A 22,109-nucleotide genomic window follows, 5' to 3' on the forward strand; every position below is an offset into this window, starting at 1 on the left:
TATGCATCCGTTTCTCATATTTTAATTTGATTGGCCAAGGCAGTTCCACTTGATTAATCAATAACCACCAAACTTTGGGTGAGCTCGGGGTAAAAATCATTCATTCACAGTCCACTGAACACAATTCAGAGGTTAAAATAAACAGACATTAAAAAAATTATTATTATTATTATTATTATAGCTGGATTTTTTAAAAGTTGTAAATACAATTTGTTTTGCAAAGACTTTTCTGCATTATTGTCTACTTATTAAATATTTTTGTCTTTAATTTAAAAATTATATAAAAGGGAGGATAATTCACAGTCCACTGAACACTTAAGATTTTCCCCTCCATTGTAGAAATTTTATTTTTATTTATTTACCTCCCCGTTCCTTTCTCCCCTCTAATTGGTGTATTTTCTTCTCTTTTTTTCTCCCCTTGATACTCCCCCTCTCTCGGTGAATCTGGTGCTACTATTTCTGGCTGTGTCTCACGATATTCGATAAAAGGAAGAAGGAAAAAAAACAACAACAGACTGGCAGAAGAAAAAGAAGGCGCCAGAGCGGTGTTACGCTTTTGAAAACACCAGAGCGGTGTTGTGAACTTGGAATTACGACAGAGTAGTTTCGCGGCCTCTGCTTTACACCAGAGCGGTGTTGTTGCAACCTTCGAACTAAAAACACCAGAGCGGTTTTGCGAACTTTGATATGCCAAAAGAAGAAAAAAAAAGCAAGTAAAAAGTATATTTGTTAAAAGTGTTCTTAAGCCGAACTATACATTTCCTTCCTTTCCTATTTTTCTTTCTGATAAAATTTATACCGGTTTACCTTGGCCCTTTTTTTGTGATTAAATTTCTTTCGAACACTTAGTCTCATGCAACGGGATAAAATTCGTTGAACGTGACGATAAAATTCCCGTTACCATTTGAATGCAACTCAAGTAAATACGTACAATTCAGGAATAAAAATAAACGGACATTAAAAAAAAAACTTATTTATAGCTGGACTTCTTATAAGTTGTAACATGTTTATTCAGCTCGAAAAACATACAGTGTTTACTGATGTATTAGAAAATTCAAAATGTTTTCGAATCTATGTGTACAGTAAAACAAACTCGATAATTCATTGAAAGTTGTTTTTAAGAGTTAATGTTCATTTGATTTCATATTAGGAAAATATTTCAGTTAAATAGATTGGATATGTTTCAATGAATAAAGTTTAAATAGATTGTCAGCCGATAAGTTATATCTGTGTGTTCGTTAATGTTCGTGTGAATGAAGAGAGTGTTGTCGAGAGAAAAGTGAGCGACTCTAGTTCGCAGACTCGGGTCAATTGGGTTCCACTGGTTTATTGAAAAATAAAATGGCCCTTTTAAAGGATTCGGGTAGCTCCCTAGAAACCCCATTTCAGATAAATTCAGAAAGTTTTCTGATCGGTCTAAAATATAATTATGTTTTTATTTGGGAAAGTGATGCGCAGACAATATGCATACAAACGTTTTTGCATTTCGATTTTGCACGTCGACGTGTAAACATCGACGCTGTCGCTACATACCAACATAAACGATAATTTTTTTCACATTTTGTTCAGTTAAACTTTACTTCATTCCGATTCCTTACTGTGTTATTTTTTTTTTTAAGTTTTAATTAAAATTTAGGTAATCTGACATTAACTGATGGTAATCAATAGGAAGTTAGGATTTGCCGGAAGTAGGATTAGGGTTGCCGGAAGTAGGTTATAGCCAATTTCTCGTCCTCCCATGAAAAAAGTTATGAGCTATTGTTTGTCACATGAATACCTTCATTATTTCTCGCTCAATTTTTAAGATATACTATTTTTGAATATAAAAATATCCGTAAACGGTTTGGTTTTGTTACATATGTTGGTATTTATACAAAGAGAGGCGACAGATCGATTTTTTTAAAGTATTGTAGCAGAAACAAATAGAACTCTTTTCTTGTGCATCAGTGCCTCCCCTGACTGTGCGATATGGCACACCACCAATCAGAGGCATAGCGCAGGGATCTTCCTTACCCCCTTAAGGAACTATAACTGCTTGCTTCCGTCCCGGACAAGAAAAACTCTTCCCTTTTCCAGCAAGACGTCAAAGAGAGCGGACCTCTCTCTCTCTCTCTCTCTCTCTCTCTCTCTCTCTCTCTCTCTCTCTCTCTCTCTCCATCGGTATCGACGGTCCCCACTTGAGAATAATAACCGGGCAAAGGCAGACGAGTTCTATCCCAGCTATATCTAAATGACATCTTGCCTTACTTCAATAAACCTTTTCCTTGCAAGTTTTACGAAGTCGTTTGTTCGTTTAATCAGTAGCTTGTATTGAAATATTCATTTTATTAGGGAGTGCCCGAAAAGCATTAACTAAACTCCCTAAAGTATGCCCTTTTAACCAAAACAACAAAATCATTTTTAATGTCTGTACATAATTTTTCTCGTATTCTTTGATGAGCATGTTTAAACATTACCAGCCAACAAAACAAACGAATCTACAAACGAATCGTATATATGTACCTATTTACAATACCTCCCCGCGGGACAGAGTTAGACACCAGGGTCGTTTTTTAACGTGGAGAAAAGGTACAAAACTAAAAAATTGAAAGAACAAGAAATGGAAGTGCAGCATCTGAAGAACAGATACTACACTTTGAGGTATTTATTTGCTCCTCCACTGAGCAAATTAGGCACAAGGCCGATTTTTAAAGTGAGGAGTGAAGGGAAAATGGGGACCAACTCCCCGGGGAGTAGGGGAGCTGGATAGTGACAATTGGTATGAAGGGTTGCCCCTACATTGACCAAGGTCTTATATGTGGGGTTTCCCCCACATATGGTCTTTACTTGCAGTATCTGCCGGAACAGATGCTACACTTTGATCTTGGCTAAAAAAATATATGTAGTGTTTTGGCATAAAATGGTCTAACGACTGTAAAGTCTGTCAAAGCTCAACAACCAACCAGTATTTTGAAACATGTTAACAAAATAACTTGAACAAAGGAATTGTTTAATAAAATATCAACCTCTTAAAAACAAAGCAAAAGAAATTAGAAGGGAAAAAGCGTGAAGACAAGTGTATATTTGGCTGGCCGCTGGCGGCGCTGGCCTAGCTATTCTAGAGTGAGGACGCACAGGAAACGGACATCATAATTTATGACGGTCTTCACTATTTCCGGTGAACTTTAACATCTGACCTTTAAACAAAAAAACACTTGGAGGGAACTCCAATTTTAAAATAGTAAATCCAAATTTGAAAATAAGTTTTATATAAAGATGACACACTTAAAACTAAGGGGAGAAAATGAAGCAGCCTCATAGTATGCCTCTGAGAAATCATTTTAAACACTCTTAGATACTGCGCAAGGGAAAAAAAAATAAAGAAAAACCGGTTCTTGTCTAGAATTCCCTATATATTAAGAAAAATAAAAAGGATCTACATGTACAAAATATATCATTTTCCAAATATTACGTAAATTGACCAAGTAGTTTTATTTTTAACTAAAAAAAAAAAAAAAAAAAATCAAATGTTATAAGTAGAGGAAAGAGGAAATGTCTCACGTCGCCATCTTGAAGAAACAAGGGCGATAATTTAATTCAAAATTACTAGATTAACTTTGTAATGCCTACGATTTTCCATAAATCATTTGAACATGATTTTCTTTATGCAAATAAAACTTGATCAATTTATGTGATTTTTATAAAAAAATCTTTTTGTATAGTCACAACTACGTACATCATAAAAAAATTTCTGTATTTAATATATCTTATTTTATATAATCTTGACAAGCAACGAAAAATCTTTGACATATATACTCGTGATGAAAAGAAAATAACATGAAAAAAAAAAGTCACAAATTATAATCCTATAAAGAAAATCATTTGTAAAGGAATTTGGGTTTTTCTAATAACATTTTAACATCTATCAGTTTGAAGTATTTTGAATTACGTCCCTTGTCATGCAAAAAGGCGTCGGGAGATCGTCGCTCATAGTTTAGTCATAAAATTTGATTGCAGTCTCTACAAAATTACTAAGACAAATTTTGGTCTAAATATTTGAAATCTTACATAAATTGTATTCACATATAGGGCAAGTTATGAGCAGTATATAACACCCGAGCAAAGCCGGGCTGAACTGCTAGTTCTTCCTATATTAAAAAAAAAAATAAAGAAAAATCTGGATGACGTACATACCCATGACAAACCAAAAATAGCATATTCCAAAAATCACATAAGTTGATCAAGTAGTTTTAATCTTTAAAGAAAATCATTTTTAAGCAATTAATGGAAATTCATAGGCATTGCAACATAAATCTCATACGTTTCGAATTATTGTTGAGTTATCTCCCTTGTTTTTGTATTTTTAGATTTTTTTTTTTTTAATGGCGAGTGAGAATCACTGATACATATAAAATTTGATTTCAGATTTTATAATAAAACTATTTGTTTTATTTATATGATTTTTGGAATATGATGTACTCCTTTCACCATAGATAAGTACATTATATATATTTTGCTTCGGTTTTTAATATAAGGAAAATTCTGGATAAGAACCATCTGTTTACGATTTTTTTTTTCACTGCTTTTTTTTTTTTTTTTTTTTTTAACACAGTGATCACCACTTATCAAGGCCCGGAAGCCACTCAGGGATAAGGGTTATTGCAAGTACATTATGTTAGTGTGGAGATTTGATGAAGTGTTTAATTAAGGGGGCGGTTCATTAGGAATTTGTTAACATTGGACTTGAAGACATCCAAGTTGTAGTCCGGAGGAAGCAGGCAGACGGAACAGAGTTCCACAGGCGTGCAGTTCTGTTCCTGTTAAAAATTCTATACAATTGCTAAAAAAAAAAAAAATCAAAGTTTCAACATTAGTTTCATTTCCCAAGAAGAAAATCTCATTTCAATTATCATACGGAGAATGGTCACATATTTTGCAATTAAACAGTATGTAAACTTAAGTAGATTTTAATTGTTTTTATTTCTACTTGGAAAAACGATATAATAGTTGATGAAATTGCTTGACAAAATGTAAAATTACTATGTTGACTTCTAACATGAAGACAAGTTTCAACAAAGATCAACGAGAAAGAAAGGCAGAAATTCCATGGAAGATTTGAAATAAAATTTAAAATTAGAAACTCTTAACCTACTTAAAATTCATTTGAAAATAAAACTAAAAACTTAAATTTTATACCCTTTTTTTTTAACACATGAAAGCCCCTAAAATAAATGCATTCGTACGAGTAATATCTAATCAAGAAAGAATATTAAGCCTAACCTTATGAGAAAACAAAACTATATGAAATACAAATTGAGAATTTCAATAACTGGATTGGATAAAAAGGTCGGGTTTGTATTACTGTACACATAGATTCGAAAAAGTTGTCAAAAAAATATATAATAAATAAATGTTATCAAAGGCAAGATAATTTACTTTTCTACCTAACTGGATATAATTTTCGTGTTTTTATTCAATTTAACAGGTTTATTCAGCTCGAAAAGCATACAGTGTTTACCGATGTATTGGAAAATTCAAAATGACGCCCGACTCTCTTTTTAACACGGTAGGTTTGGGAAAAGGTGTTATAAATAATAACCTAGACAAAATACTGTTAGAAAGTCGCTCACTATATGTTACCGTGACATAGGGTGACATATATTCGGTGTTTTTTTTTAATAGCACTTTGTCTAGTTTATTATTTATAACACCTTTCCCAAACTTACCGTGTTAAAGAGAGAGTCGGGCGCCATTTTGAATTTTCCAACACATCGGTAAACACTGCATGTTTTTCGATCTGAATAAACATGTTACATTGAATAAAAACACAAAGAATATATCCAGTTTGGTAGAAAAGTAACTTATCTTGCCTTTGATAACATTTATTTGTTATATATTTGTTTTTTGACAACTTTTTTTAATCTATGTGTACAGTAATACAAACCCAAAAGGTCACATGATTATGCTCTCAATTACGTTCGGAAGAAAGATAACATGACCAAGTCAACATTAGAAGCAAAAGAATCGGGTGTTTAATCAATGAAAATGTCTCCCATCTTGATCTGCTTTCAGTGAGCTGAGTAAAGAATATAAAAGAGGCCAGGAAAATCATGAGATTTTGATGGTTTGGTTTTACGGCATATCAACCCTTTTCTGGTTATTTAATGCTGAATCCAGTTATTTTAGAAAAAGTATGGTTCAAGTTGTTTACATCTTCAAATATTTATTCATAGACTCAATAACCTCTCCCGGGGGGGGGGAAAGACTCAATAACCTCTCCGGGGGAGGGGGGAAGACTCAATAACCTCTCCGGGGGGGGGGGAAAGACTCAATAACCTCTCCAGGGGGGAAAAAAAGACTCCATAACCTCTCCAGGGGGGAAAAAAAGACTCCATAACCTCTCCAGGGGGGAAAAAAAGACTCCATAACCTCTCCAGGGGGGAAAAAAAGACTCCATAACCTCTCCAGGGGGGAAAAAAAGACTCCATAACCTCTCCGGGGGGGAAAAAAAGACTCCATAACCTCTCCGGGGGGGGGGGAAAGACTCCATAACCTCTCCGGGGGAAAAAAAAAAGACTCGATAACCTCTCCGGGGGAAAAAAAAAAGACTCGATAACCTCTCCGGGGGAAAAAAAAGACTCGATAACTTCTCCGGGGGGAAAAAAAAAAGACTCGATAACCTCTCCGGGGGAAAAAAAAAGACTCGATAACCTCTCCGGGGGAAAAAAAAAGACTTAATAACCTCTCCGGGGAAAAAAAAGACTCAACCCCTCCGGGGAAAAAAAAGACTCCATAACCTCTCCGGGGGGGAAAAAAAAGACTCCATAACCTCTCCAGGAAAAACTGAAAAACAGGAAATTTCCTAGCCTTGTGTTTTACTTTGCCTTCGTTAAGAGGCAAGTAAATAGGATTGTAACAGATAATATTTAATATTAATCTTTACTCATAAGAAAATATTGAACTTTCAGGTGGTGTAAAGTATAAAATATCATTTTTTTGCTTTCGTAGGGTAGAGAGTGTCTAATGTCTAATTGGGAAACCTAACTTATCCCAGTTGCGATTTCAATCTATGGTCATCAGACTTAATAAATATAATGGCAGAATGAGAGCAGTCTTCTTTAATGGATTAAATAAAAGACAGATTTTAGAATTCCTAAAAGATCGATGTCTATGACAAGGGTCTGGAAAGTACAACGGCTGAAATGTTGTGAAAACCATGAAGATAAAAATAACAGTTTGAATATAAAATAAAATCTGTTAAAAATGTTTCCAAGTTCCACTTTTGTCCACAACTTACTTTCGCGTTTCTATTTCTATCTCTCTCGAAATGTATTTAAAAATGAATCTCCTTCAAGGTTCAATTATGTAGAAAAATTGATTTTTAACTGAAATGATATGAATAACGACACTATATGATAAAGACTGATGTGTATTTATTAGTATACTAGCTGTATATACCCGGCGTTGCCCAGTTAAAATATATTGCTGAGCAAAAAGATTCACCGGTAACCAGAGTTATCCAAGAAAATACATTCTGGCAAAAATTTACTTTCACTATGACTAATTTTTGTACAAAATTTCCAAAAAATTCAAGGCATGGTTATGTAGAAAATTGTAAACAAACGAACGGTAATGATGTAATTCTATGAATTTATATGAATACTAGCAGTTCAGCCCAGCTTTGCTCAGGCCCTATGCACTGTTCATAACTTAATGTGCATAAGTATGTATATATATATATATATATATTAGAAAGTTTGACTCGTGTCAAGGTTACCTTCATCTAAAATTTCAAATGTTTAGACCTAAAATTGGCTGGATAGTTTTCTAGAGACCTCAAAAATTCAAATCTTTAGAACTTTGACCCCTTAGCAGCCAAAAATCGATTAAACATCTTGCTCTATGTCTGAATACACTTTACATAAAGTTTCAAATGTTTAGACCAGTTTTGGCAAATAACAAATAGGATCCTGAACAGAAGTGTGCGTTCTATCCCAACCATTATCAATGGACCAGAGGTCATCTCGTCAGCGTCAAACAAGACCAAACTATTTGCAAAGAACTTTGCAGCTAATTCTACCCTATGCGACGAAGGCCATCAACTCCCCATATTTCCTCCTATAACACAGAACAAGCTAGGTAACATACAAATATCCGTGCATGAGGTCGCTAAGCTAATCAAGAACCTAGATTCCAGTAAAGCAACTGGCCCTGATGGCATCTCAATTATAGTGTTAAAAAGCTTCAACCAGAACTTGCTCCCATACTTACGAAACTATTTAAGCGCTGCCTTAAGGAGAAGTGCTTTCCAACTCCCTGAAAGACCTCATCAGTTTGCCCTGTATTTAAGAATTCAGGTGATAAGTCATCTCCCTCTCAGTACAAACCAATAAGTCCCCCGTGTGTTATTAGTAAGTTGCTGGAATCCGTATTAAATAGAGAAATAGTCAACCACCTCAGCAGGAATAACCTTCTTAGTGACACACAATATGGTTTCCGCTCTGCAAGATCTACCGCAGATGTGCTGACGGTTATATCTCACAGGATTAGTGAATCTCTTGACAAAGGCTTCCTTTCTAGGGCAACTGCTCTTGACATATCAAAGGCCTTCGACAAGGTATGGCATAAGGGTCTACTTCACAAGATTTCCAGCTACGGTATAACTGGAAATGTTTTCTCAATCATTAAATCATTTCTCTCCTATAGGCTCATAAGAGTAGTGGGAGATGGACAAAAATCGGAGGCCTGCAATATAAATGCTGGAGTCCCTCAGGGGTCAATCCTGGGCCCAACTCTCTTCCTGATCTACATCAATGACCTCTCTAAACACATACTTAAATCATTCGTTGACATCTATGCTGATGACACGACCATCTACGGCAACACATCAAAGGCTATAAATGACAAAGTTCTCTCTCATTCTCTCTCCTCTGATCTCGAGCGTTTGGTTCAGTGGGGGAAGATGTGGCTGGTTACCTTTAATGCATCCAAAACCAAACTCCTATCCTTACATCATCAACGCTCTGATCCCCATCTGGCATCAATTGTGATGGATGGCTCTCGTCTGGGTGAGGCCCCGTGTTTTGACAAGCTTTTGGGTTTGACCTTTATCCTGATCTGAAATGGAACACGTACATCAAGTCTGTTGCCAAGGTTGCTGGAAAGATGGCGGGATCCTTCTACCGCTCCAGAAGATATCTCACTACTGATGCAATTCTCTATCTATATAAAAGCCAAGTACGTCCAAGGATGGAATACTGTTGCCATATCTGGGCAGGAGCTGCTAAAAACAGACTATCCTGCCTTGACAGAGTACAAAATAGACTTCGTGGCTTAGTGGGGGATGCCCTTTTCGCTACCCTGCAACCTCTCTCCCACAGAAGAGACATTGCGAGCCTATCCTTGTTTTATCGTTATTTCCATGGCAGGTGCTCGTCTGAACTCCAATCTCTGGTCCCCCCTTGCCAATCTTTTACAAAAAACACCCGTCTAGCTGAATCCACTGTGAAAAATTTTCCCCACTCTATATCTGTGCCTAAATCAAAACGCGGATTCCATGAACAAGGCTTCTTTCTTAGAACTGCACGCCTGTGGAACTCTGTTCCATCTGCCTGCTTCCCACCGGACTACAACTTGGATGTGTTCAAGTCCAATGTTAACAAATTCCTAATGAACTGCCCCCTTAAGTAAACACTTCATCAAATCTCCACACTAACGTAATGTACTCGCAATAACCCTTATCCCTGAGTGGCTTCTGGGCCTAGATGCACCTGTAAATGATCACTGTAGATGATCACTGTAAAAAAAAAAAAAAAAAAAGACCAAAAATTGGCTGAATAATTTGGTAGAGACCGCAGAGGTCAATTTTTTAAAACTTTAACCCCTATTATGACCCCTTAACATTTGTTTTGGGCTCAAATCAAATTAAAAAGTTTGATCCATGTCCAAGCAAACTACATCTAAAAGTATTGTCAGAAGAGTTTGATAGAGTTGAACTGAAATTGTTGAACTTTGACTGCTTGACAACCAAATTTCTGACTGAAAACCGATTAAAATATTTTCTCAAATCTCAGTACCCCTTATGTCAAACCTCGAATTTGTAGACTGAAAATTGACAGAGTACTTTGGTAGGGAAATGTACACACACACACACACAATTTCACTTTTATAGATATATAAATAGATTAGTATGAACATTGGTAAGTATATTTTTTTATGTAATTTTTGACGGAAGGTATACACAAGTAATAAAAGGTTGATTTAAAAACTGTTATTCCCAAATCTGCAAATATATTTTACAAGACTGAATCCAGTCTCAAAATAAATGCAAGACTAGAAACAGCCTGAAAATAATTAGCTGTAATCTAGCCCCTATCAGTGGCACCTGACGATGACTTGAGTGTGTCATTCAAAAGTCTTGAAGTATTTGAAAAATGAAGCCAAAATGTCAAGGACCTTTCCACAAAGTAATCACACGTTATATGATAAGTATTTACAGAGGAGCTGAATCTGAGAGGAAGTAGGGCATTATTTGCATAACTACAAATACTTACCACAAATTAAATTAAAAGGAGAGGAAGACTCCCCACGAGGGCAGATTTAGATACAAAATGGGTTTTCGATGTGGGGTAAATCTAGCTACCAAAAAATTGATACTCAAGATTGAAAATGAATAAACATTTCATCAGTCTAAAACATTTTTTTGCTGACCGAGGACAGAAAAGATGAAATCTAACAGCAAAACAGATACTACACTTTGCTCTTAGTCAATAATGAATATTATTCTTATTAATAGGAAGTCTATATCAGTGATTGCCCACTGGCAATAAAATGTGATGTTTCTTAGAAACTGAGTGACAACAAGTCTCCTCAGATTGCCAACAGTCTATACTTCTTTCAATAACGGTTTCAAATCATTATATATTATCGCAAGTTGCTTGCAATTGATTTTTTGCTAGCAACAACCATTGATCCCCAATGGAATTGAAGTAGCAGCATGCTCCTCCAAGGTTTCAGTACTCTCTGCATCCTTCAGGGGCAAGTCTTGTTGGTGCTTTTCCTACTCTGTATTTCCATCCTCCTTGATCTTTCATGACCACTTTATATTGTACAAGCTAAGGCTAGTCTCATCACATGTATGTTACAAAATTCCTAGCAGTTTCATTTCCCGTGTGATGTTCTTTCTGATTATTATCATTTTTATGGAAAACGCTTCAGACAAGGCATGAAGCTACTTAATGTAATGAGCTAAAAAAAAAAAAATAATAATCCTACTTCAAGGTCAAAAACTAGTCAATATATTCTGATTCAGACAAAAATAATGAATGCGAGGACTAAATGATGAAATAAGGTAAGTGAGAGTTCTGAGGTTGTTAAAAGTAAACCCCAAATCAACTTTCTGTTCTAGAATCATCTACATATTAATACGATAGCGTGTGTGTTATTTTCAGTGTCACGCTTACATCGGGGTCGTTTAATTGGTATGTACTTCCATTTCTTGTAAATAATTTTACCAAGAATTCTTCATAAGTTTTCGTTTCGATTATAGCTGAAGGAACTCAAGGTATGTATAGATACATATATTTTCTTCATAAGTTTTTATTTGGGCTGCGAGTCAAGCTAATGCACCCAAGTCATATGGATATATATATATATATATTTTTTTTTTGAGGGGGGGAAATCGCAACTTTATAATATATAAAAATCGATAGAAAATTAACTCTATAATAATATATGCGATATCTGCAAGAATTAAAATACCATATTTAAGCGTACTTTACGACCGGGCTTTGCCGGGCGTTCCTGCTAGCTTAGATAAATACTTTATTATTCTTGTATACTACAAAGGTTATTTTGCTATCTAATTTAGACAAATGTATGTAAATTTCATAATGACACTGACAAGAGAATCGCTCTTCTCTAAATGTACCCAGGCATTAAGAACTATTAGAAAGTCACCAATCAACAGAGAGGGTGGGCAAGAATAATAAATAGATAATTAAGAGAAATTCAATAATTTGTCCAGTTAACCTTTTATGACCTGAATTATGATATAGATGATTAAAAAATACTTATTGTTAATTTTAGATGACGGTATACTGGATGTAGACAATAAACAGTTGCAATCTGGAGGTATCTGGTATCTGGCATCTGCCCAGATACTGAATTAATACGTACAAGGCGTGTTTGAAGCACTTCCCACTTTATTTATACTGCTGTAATTCATTTATTTACGACCGAACGAATTAGTTCAACTAGGTCATAAAGGGTTCATTATAAATCTTGGCTAATTAAAACAACGGTGCTAATGCAGAGAGTGATCCGCGCTATTTTTTCAATAGTATTTCCACGTTTAATTAAAGTTTTATGATATATATTTTTTTTAATTTAATTGTAAGGCTAAAGTACACAGAATAGGTACAAAACACCCTCCCAATGTTAAGAAGGGCTTTTTAAATAATAACGTTATTATTTCAGCACGGATCACTCTCTGCGTGAGTACCAAAACAAATGTTTTTCAAACATAACTCAATCCTAGGACCAAATTATATTTTAGCAATGATTTTGTGTTATTAAAAAAGCGTTTCAGGAAACAAACGTTAATTAATTCACATTTAGAATCATAAGAAAAACAAACACACATTCTGAATAATGAACTGGAATCTTAGGGACATATCAATCATACCAGTTATTAGGTGCCACAGGGCTTATCCTAATTAATACTTCTGGTGAACCAAGTGCAAAAAAGATCCAGACAATTGCACTTAATGGAACAACGAGGATTCTAAAGAGAGCTCTCGGTTGGTTTCAAAAAGCAGGGTAATGTTGGCAGCTGGTTTGGCTGCTCCATACCCAACGTTAACATCTTCAAAGGAAGAAAATTAAAGAAAAGGAAAAATAAAGACAAAATGATTTCAATTGAACTGGAAGAGCGTTGCTGTTTCGATCGGGATCCCTGGACTTTGGAATAGATTTCCAAGAGAGGTAATAAATGCGCCAACGATGCAACAATTAAAGATGAATCTGGACAGATGCTTAGCTACTGTATCCGCTTCTGCATAAATTTTCAACATCCTTTCTCTGCATGTCAATTGAAGCATGATTTTAATTTAAATTGAATCGAAGATATGCTATTTAGAAAGTATTTTTTTAAGCAAATCAAAAGTTTAACTGATTGACTCAAAACATATGAACTAGTATTCTGCATTGAATATCATTTAAGGTCATATTAGACAAGTTTGGGGAAAGAAGGTAACTAAGAATGAAACAATTTCAAAAGATAAGATAAAACTTCTATAACGAAATGAACTTCACGCTTAAGTATCAGCTGAGTTTGCTTTTTTTTTCAGGAATATTTTCATAATCTGTAAATTTACTCTTAATAAATAATAATTAACTATGCAAATCTATCTAATAAAATTTAAAAAAAAATCTTTGAAATCGTGTCATGTCATTTGTGTGCATAAAAAATCCATATAAAGAATACTTTGTTTTGAAAAATGTAAATAACAAAGGGCAATAACTCGTAATCAAAATGGGAAAATATATAATTTTAATAACATATCAGCGATTTAACAAACATGAAAGAAAATATTTAACTAAAAAAAATAAGAAAAATGAGGAGACAAATGGTACTTGTACAGTTTAATCAAGACATTAAAAAAATGAAAATATCAAAAAAAGTTTAAATTGTATGTATCCGTTATGGAACGAAGTTCTCCGAAAAAAAAAAAAAAATTTCACTTAATTTCATAAGTATTTTTTTTTTTTTTTTTTTTTTTTTTTTTTTTTACAGCGAAAAAACAATTTATGATACTGAGCAAAATTTTCGATTTTTAGGAAGAAAAGCTAGTATTAAAGATAGGAAGGGTGTCAGCGCTTTAACTGGAGTTATCTCCCTTTGGCATTTCGAAAATTCAAACATTTTTTTTTTAATCCAAGATGGCTGCCTTCAACGCACTCTCATAAAAACGTGTTTTTCCGCTGTAAAAACAAAAACAAAAAAAAAAAAAAAAAAAAAACTACTTGATGAAATTAAGTGATTTTTTTTTCCGGAGAACCTCGTTCTATAACTGATACATACAATTTAAACTTTTTTCGATATTTTCATTTTTTAATGTCTTGACTGAACTGTACAAGTACCAGACAAATAATAAAATAACCATTCCTAAAACTAATATACAAACAGAAACTTTTATCGGTGTTGTTTTGCTGGTTTGGAAGACCAGAAGGCTCAAAACATTCCCATGAATATCAGTGATGAAGAGTCAATCATAAAGCCAAGTTAATTTACCATGGTGCCGAGTGTGGTGCCTCATTAACAGACCTGAGCCGTTAAGAAAGTTACATGCGCTCCAGTCTCCACTCATCTTCATAATGATCCGTTGAAATGCAAAGTTATGGAGAAGGTCATATTGGAGAAGGTTATATTGTATTCGCAGTTTCGTGTTAGGGGTGTCAAAAATTCCTACAAAAATTCTGATACTGCTAGGTCAGCATATTTTGATTGCTGCCAGTCCTTTGTGGTCACTGCCATATGTCCAAGGGTTGTTGCTAATTCTGTGAATTAACGCTTCTTTCTCCATGCGCTTTTCTATTATATACTTTAATAAACTCAAAATACATGCAAAATATATTTTAGTTCTAAGATTGAGCTATGTTTGAAAGAAAATATTTTAATTTTTCAAAATACGTAGCCATGATTTATAATTAACTGAACAAATCACTCAGTTTCTCTTATTCCTGTTAGCATACTTGGGCAGCATTTTTCTCTTACGCACGTTTCGTTGAACAGTAGGGATAATTCCTGTTCGTTTCTCATGCGGTCCCTTTTAGTTATGTGTCAAGCAAATGTTCGAACGTTCTGTTAGAGTGTAAAAAGAAAATGGATTAAGTGTGTGCGTGTGTGTGTGTGTTTTTTGTTTTTTTGCTGTGTTTTTTTTTTTTTTTTTTTTTTTTTTTGTAACAGCGCCGCACGCCGCAGTGGGTCCAGTGTTGGGTTAAAAGGAGAGAGCGAGAGTTGGGCGTCGGTGTCGTCGGCGGCCGTTAGTGCGCCGACTTTAATTTGGGGGAAAAAAAGAGAGAGACAGAACTTGAGTTACAGCGTGTTTCCTTTCTCTAGTATTACTGTTGTCGTGGTTGTTGTTAGATTCCCTCCTCGCGTTTTAGTTGGATTGAATAAAGGAAACGAAAAAAAAAAGAAAAGAAGAGTGAATTAAGGAAAAGGTAGGCCAAAATTGAGGAGATATATTGATTTTTTTTTTTTTTTGATTGATTACATTGTATTTTATTTGATCTTCTGGTTGTTGTTAAGGTGTAAAATGAATAAAAAAAACACGACACAAACAAACAGAAAAAAAACATGATTGACAAAATACAAAAAAAGAAAGAGAAAACGATAAAATAGAGAGAAGAGTGGAGGAAAGACTCGAAAAAAAAAATAAAATAGAAAAAGAACTGAGAGAGATAAAAAGAGATAAAAAACGCAAAAGCAAAAAAAAAAAAAAAAAAAAAAAAAAAAAACAGGGGGCGAAAAATGAAAAGAACGCAAAGGTAGACAAAGACAGTGAAAAATTGTAAAACCTGATAGTCGGTGATTGAAAAACCCTGGTGACTTACATTGTGAAAAATTTTCTGAATATCTTTTATAATTGAGTATAATTACTTTTTTTTTTATTCTTGAAAAAAAAAAAAAAAAATTTGCATGATTCTTGAGAAGAAAAAAAAAGGAAAAGGAACTGTCATAAGTGTGCTGAAAAAAAAAGGAATATTATAATCTTGGCGAAAACAAGAGTAATGAAACCTTGCTAAACTTGTAGTTTCTTGGAATTTTCGACTTTGAACTTTTTGATTTTCTTTTTTTTTTTATTACTTTATTAAATTGACTTTTTGAACCTTTGGGGACCCAGAAGGGGAATAACTCACGTGACGAGCTGGAGTGGAGAACGAGCATTTGTGAGCACAGAGTTCGGGTTATGTATATGCTCTCTTTTCTAACAGGTGCACCAACAACAGAAAGGATAAACAGCGGATGAAACCCAGCTGGTATCGATGGCGGTGGAAAGGCGACGGTGTGAGGGTGGTATAGGCAGATGACTTAGACTTATTCGTTTGCATAGAAACCAATGGGTCTAAGGGGGGTGGAATGTGGCATGACCGCCTATGGGAGCGATGGAGCTCCCTAATGTGGGGGGGGGAGATTGAGACCCCCACCCAAAAAAAAACACTAAGTAAGGTCGGGCAATTATGCTGGTATTAACTGTTAAGTATTATTGGGTGGCCGGGCAGCAGCGGGTAACCTAGCTTAAAGGATGAATTTGCGTTTTTGTAAAATAGACATATACTTTTAAAAATGACAAGAGATGTCATTTGAAAGCAAGAACGAAATATAATTTCGTTCTTGGCCTGGAGAAACCCAACTCAAGGACGTCTGGCTTTTGAGTATGAGGTTAGCCCGGGGGGGGGGGTCAAACTGTCAACCCCTCTGAACGTGTGAATGGAATTGAGTTGTGATCACCGATTCTCAGGCCATGCAAGACGTCGGGACTTCCCGGTGCTGATCGATGATTTGTATAGTGGCTTACCTCAACCAACCTTTCCTTGAAATATAAGCAAATGCCCACGCCAAAAATCTCAGATTGAGCTGGATCGTGAGAGAAGCGAATACTAACCAAAGACCACTGCCACCGTAGAGAATGGCGAACGAGATTCAGGAGTGTTTTTTTTTGTAATGAGATCGAACTGAACAATTGTACATATGTAACAACTTTGGAAATTTCGTTGAATTAATTTGAGTAGATTAGAAACATCTGTGTTTGTCTTCTTTTGGCTTGAGAAGCTAATTATTTTCAGCGGACGTCAGCATATCAACCTGACAACGAGGCCTGCGGTGCGGAAGAATCTTGTAAGGAACTCTCGGAAGGAAGACAATCATGACTATTGCGACTTCGAGGGGGGGTCAGAGGTCACACATAGTTGCGAACGTTTTCAACTTCTATGGGTAGTCTTCATGCGAGTGAATAATTAAAAAATTGCATTTAGTGGATTTATCAGGAATGTTGATTAAAATCGTTAAAAACACTTAAGCGTGCCCTCGCCCCTCCCCTCGTTGATGATCAGTTTGTTTATGCGAGTGAGTATATGCCTTAAGAAAAAATGCAGAACTATTGCCCTAATTCATTGAACTGACGAGTCAAATACATTTGATGGAATAGAAAACCTATTTGATACTCTTTCCGTTTTCATGAGTGGGCCACGCATCTGGCATTAGATTGGAGATGAGTAGAGGGGGGGGGGAAATCCCAACACTAAAATATCTTTAGGAAATCTTGAGAAATCAGCAAGTAGTTGAAAGATAGAAGGTAAAAGCAAACTTTTTCTTTTTCTATGTAAGAATAGAAAATAACTCTTTTTTAAATCTAACCTGGCTAAACAAAAGGAAACATACTTTTCTTAAAACCGTCCAACATATGCCAACCTGTAAAACAAACCTTAAACTAGTGGTTCCCAATTAGTGTGCCGCGGAATGATTACTGGTGTGCCGTGAAGAGATAATAGCTAGAAGCCATTTAATTTCTTGAACATAATGGCACCGCCCAATACCAACTTTAAAGAAGCCATCAAAATCTTACTGCCTATGTTCTATGTGTAGGAAAATAGAGAAGGCGTGCCGCAAAAATGTGCTTGTGTCTGTCTGTCGTGCAGGCTGAGAAGAAAAAAACGAAAAGATCAAAGATGGCGACTGTGGTCTTTTAATGCCCACGATCTTCAACATTTCTTGAAAAATCGCATCTCACACGTGATTCTGAGGTGCGCTCGGGCAAGTGCAGAAGCGTTCAGACCTGTGTAAAGTGAACATCGGCAGACTTTTCCAAACTTGTTTACATTGGACTTGAAGGCAACGATATTGTAGTCGGCCAAGAAGCAAGCCAGCAGAACAGTGCTCCATAGGCGTTCAGACCTGTGTAGAGTGAACATCGTCATGCGAATCAGACTTTTGATTCACCATGTGAACTGGGATTTTTTTACCTAAACAACATTAACACTAAAGCAATTGTGAAAACTCTTGAATATTTTCAAGACTAAGAGGGCGTCTCTCTCATAATTCGCCCACACAATAAATCATAAATAGATAATTAAGAGAAATTAGTCAATTATAAATCATAGCTAATTAGTACAATTAAATTTTCTTTTTCAAACATAACTAAATCCCAGAACCAAGATATATTTTAGCATGTATTTTGTGTTGTTAAAGCATATTTAAAAAAGCGTTTAGAGAAACAAGCTGAACATGCTCGATTCCTCTCCACGAGTCAAAAAATTTACTTTCACCAGGACTAATGTTTGTGCAAAATTTAAACAAAAAAAGTTCAAAGTGTGGTTATTGAGAACATTGCGAACAAACGAAAGATTTGGGGGTCAGTTTTACCCCTATAATGCCCATTAGGGGGAGGGGAGCAACCAGAGTGATCCAGGAAAATCCGTTCTGGCAAAATTTTACTTTCACCATGACTAATGTTTGTACAAAATGTTTTTAAAAATCCAAGGTGTGGTTATTTAGAAAAGTGTGAACAAACAGATGAACAGGAGTGAAATACGAGGTCCAATCCCTCCTTTGTCGCGGAACCAACACATTAATTAATTCACATTTAATATCATAAAAACACAAAATCATTCTGAATAAAGATAAAACAATTTCAGTTGAACCGGAAAAACATCGCTTTTTTCAATCAGGATTCCTGAATCTTGGAACAGATTTAATAAATACACCAAAGATGCAGCAACTGAAGGTGAATCTGAACAGATGCTGGGCCACTGTATCCTTTCCTGTGTAAATTTCTACCACCCTTTACCTACATGACAATTGGAACGTGCTTGTTTTACTTTTAGCTAAATAAATTGAAGATAAATTGTTTTGTTTTTTTATTTCCGAATGTTTGTGTTTTATGAAAAAAAAAACTATTTTATTTCGTAGTATTCGCTTTACACTTTTCAATCTTTGAATTTAAGTATAATCTTCGTCTTGTAAATCGTTCGTTTTTATTATACATTCAGAATTGGCAGAAGAAAACAGAGAAAAAAAAAATGAAGATAAGCTTCAAAATCAAATCAAGTGTTTCCTTTTCTCTCTATAAGCCACAATTCATGTGAAATTATACTGAACACATGTAAATTACATATCCACAATAATATCATCATCATCATCATGACGGGTCCTAACCCGACGGACCAATGTGACTCTTCCTCTCCAGAGTTTCCCGTCTTCCATCAGTTGCCTCAGATCTTCAGGTTCACAGTTGGCGTCGTGTTCTATTTGTTGGATGTACGTGGATCTAGGTAGTCCTTTGCTTGCGCATCCGTATCTTGGAGTCCATAGCAATACATTTAGTGAGTGACGTATTGCTATGAGTGATAATAATATAGTAGTTATAAAAGAGATAATTTTATAATTGTATTAAATATGTATATTTAATCTCCTGCCTTTTCTTTAATGCATCATAAGTCTTCATACTTTTTTAACACAAATTGTATTTTAAGAAATTAAACCTAATATCGTTATCTATAAATATAAAAGCGAAAATGTATGTATGTATGTATGTATGTATGTACGCTTCTCCTCGATGTCAACAAAAGGCTTCTTTCAGAGAAGTGCTCGCTCACTTCACAACTTAAAACTTTTTATGTCATCTATAAATTGTAATATCTCACACTTAATCACGGAGCTCGCCTGTCTATTTAATTTTATTGACTTTCAAACGTTAATTATTCCACATTTCCCGCATCGGCACGCGTTACATTCAGTTTCCGGTATAAACAAAAAGCGAAACTCCACTCTAATCACAGGCCCAGAGCCAGTGCTCTCTAGAGAGCTAAGTAATGTTTGGTCAATGTAGACTTCGTCATATCAGACGGTAGCTTTCATTTCGAGACGAGGGAGCGGGTTTTTAAAAACAAACAAACCGATTTATTGACCTCATTAAAAACTGTCCCGCACAAAATGCTAACTCCTGAATAGCTACCGCCGCACGTCAATCAAAAACGCGCACCTGTTTATTTTTCACACTTTACTATTTTCCAACTGCGCGTCGTCAAGGCTTCGTTTTTTTTCACGGGCATGCGCGTCAAGGCTTCAGGGTTTTCACACACACCTACAAACACCCGGGCAACGCCGGGTACCCCTCGCTAATTGTTTAATAAGTATTAGTCCTAATAATTTTTTTTTGAAACCTATATAAATAAAACAGTAGATGTGTGTAAATATTTAACCGATAAACTCTTAAACTACTGGTCACATAACATTGAAATTGGCAGGAAGTAGTAATCGTTCATCAAGGAGGGTTTATAACGAATAAAATCTTTGTTTGGATGGGTGAATAACAGATACAGACGTCAGCAAGTTGAAATGCAAAAATGTTCATTTCAATTTTGCTGGCATATTTCTATTATTTTGTGCATATGTAAGCTAATCATAGCTAAAAGTGGTTTAATGTTAAAACTGTATCTGTCTCTTAGGTTAGCAAACATGGCTGGAGCCCGAAATGTTTTGGTTTCAATTCTAACTGATGATACCCAAGTTTTTTTTTTTAACTTTTGAAATCAGTACTTTATATATATATATATATATATATATATATATATATATATATATATATATATATATATATATATATATATTAGTGGGTGGATGATTATTAATTGGAATAGAGAAAAATCAAAACTTCTGGTGGTATCGGAATCGGAAAAATGTGTGCCTATTTTCCGATACTGAAAACGATTCCTTTATCTTTTTTTTTTATTTGATTTTATTTGAAACAAAATGTTCCACTGCTGGTAGAAATAATAAAATAAATATTTATTCATTTTAAGTTACCAATGAAGCTAAAAGCTATAAATCATCCCCACATGTGTTTTTTTTTTTTACGTTTCGAGAAACTATAAGCATGTTTAACGCATGTTTTTACTGTAATCCTGACAAAATAACAACCTTATAGTTAAATATTTAGAGATAGAAGAATCGGAATCAGAAATTTTATCGGAATGGAATCGGGAAATATATTGAAATCGTCCCATCATTAATATATATATATATATATATATATATATATATATATATATATATATATATATAGAGAGAGAGAGAGAGAGAGAGAGAGAGAGAATTGGTTCTGTAATAAATACGTAATTTGCATGAACTAAAATATACAAGTATATTTTATGACGGGCATATATATAATAATATACTATTATATAAATAAAATAGTAGATGTGTATGTATGTGTGTGTAAATATTTAACCGATAAACTCTTAAACTACTGGTCACATAACAATGAAATTAACAGGAAATAGTGAACATACACCAAGGAGGGTTTACCAAGTAAAATCTTTGTTTGGATGGATGAATAACATATACAGAAGTCGGAAAGTTGAAATGAAAAAAATGTTCATTTCAACTTGCCGACATTTCTATTAGTTTTTGCATGCGGAAAATTATCATAGCTATATATATATATATAGTTTTAACAAAAACAAAGACTTCAAAGAATGGGTTGATAGCAACAAATAGTGTATTTCATCGTTAGTTACAATTGTTTCAAGACTATTCGGACTAATTCAAACATTATGTCATTTGAAAATTTTCACAAGAACAGCCTTTCTTCAGACTTATTGAATAAAAAAACACTTTAACAATAAAACATTGTGAAAACCATTTCCTTTGTAAGGAAAAGAAAACCAGGGAGAATACTTTACCTATATCGCATTCTTGTAAAGTATTTTGTTAAAATTTTGTCTGAATAGTCTTGAAACAACTGTAACTAACAATGAAATACGCTATTTGTTGCTATCAACCCATTCTTTGAAGTCTTGGTTTTTGTTAAAACATACATATATATATATATATATATATATATATATATATATATATATATATAATTGGTTCTGTAATAAATACGTAATCTGCATGAACAAAAATATATAAATATATTAAGCATATTTTACGACGGCCAGGGTCGAGCCCTCCCCTGCTGGTGAATTATATTAATTATTGTGATGCAATAGGTCATGTAAAGCTTACTATAGTTTTCTTTTTCTTCCTATATTTATATTTGATTTCCACACTGGAAGGAGCCACC

At 34.5% G+C, this 22,109-nt stretch overlaps 1 protein-coding gene across 5 annotated transcripts in view; it reads right to left on the reverse strand.

Annotated features, from left to right (window-relative positions):
* LOC145293270 (apoptosis-stimulating of p53 protein 2-like) overlaps nt 1–22,109 on the reverse strand; it is a 403,954-nt gene that overhangs the window by 25,671 nt on the left and 356,174 nt on the right. The window lies entirely within an intron of this gene.

This window comes from Euprymna scolopes, chromosome 14 (genome assembly GCF_053919585.1).
Source record: "Euprymna scolopes isolate OS-2025 chromosome 14, ASM5391958v1, whole genome shotgun sequence".
Classification (NCBI taxonomy): Eukaryota; Metazoa; Mollusca; class Cephalopoda; order Sepiida; family Sepiolidae; genus Euprymna; species Euprymna scolopes.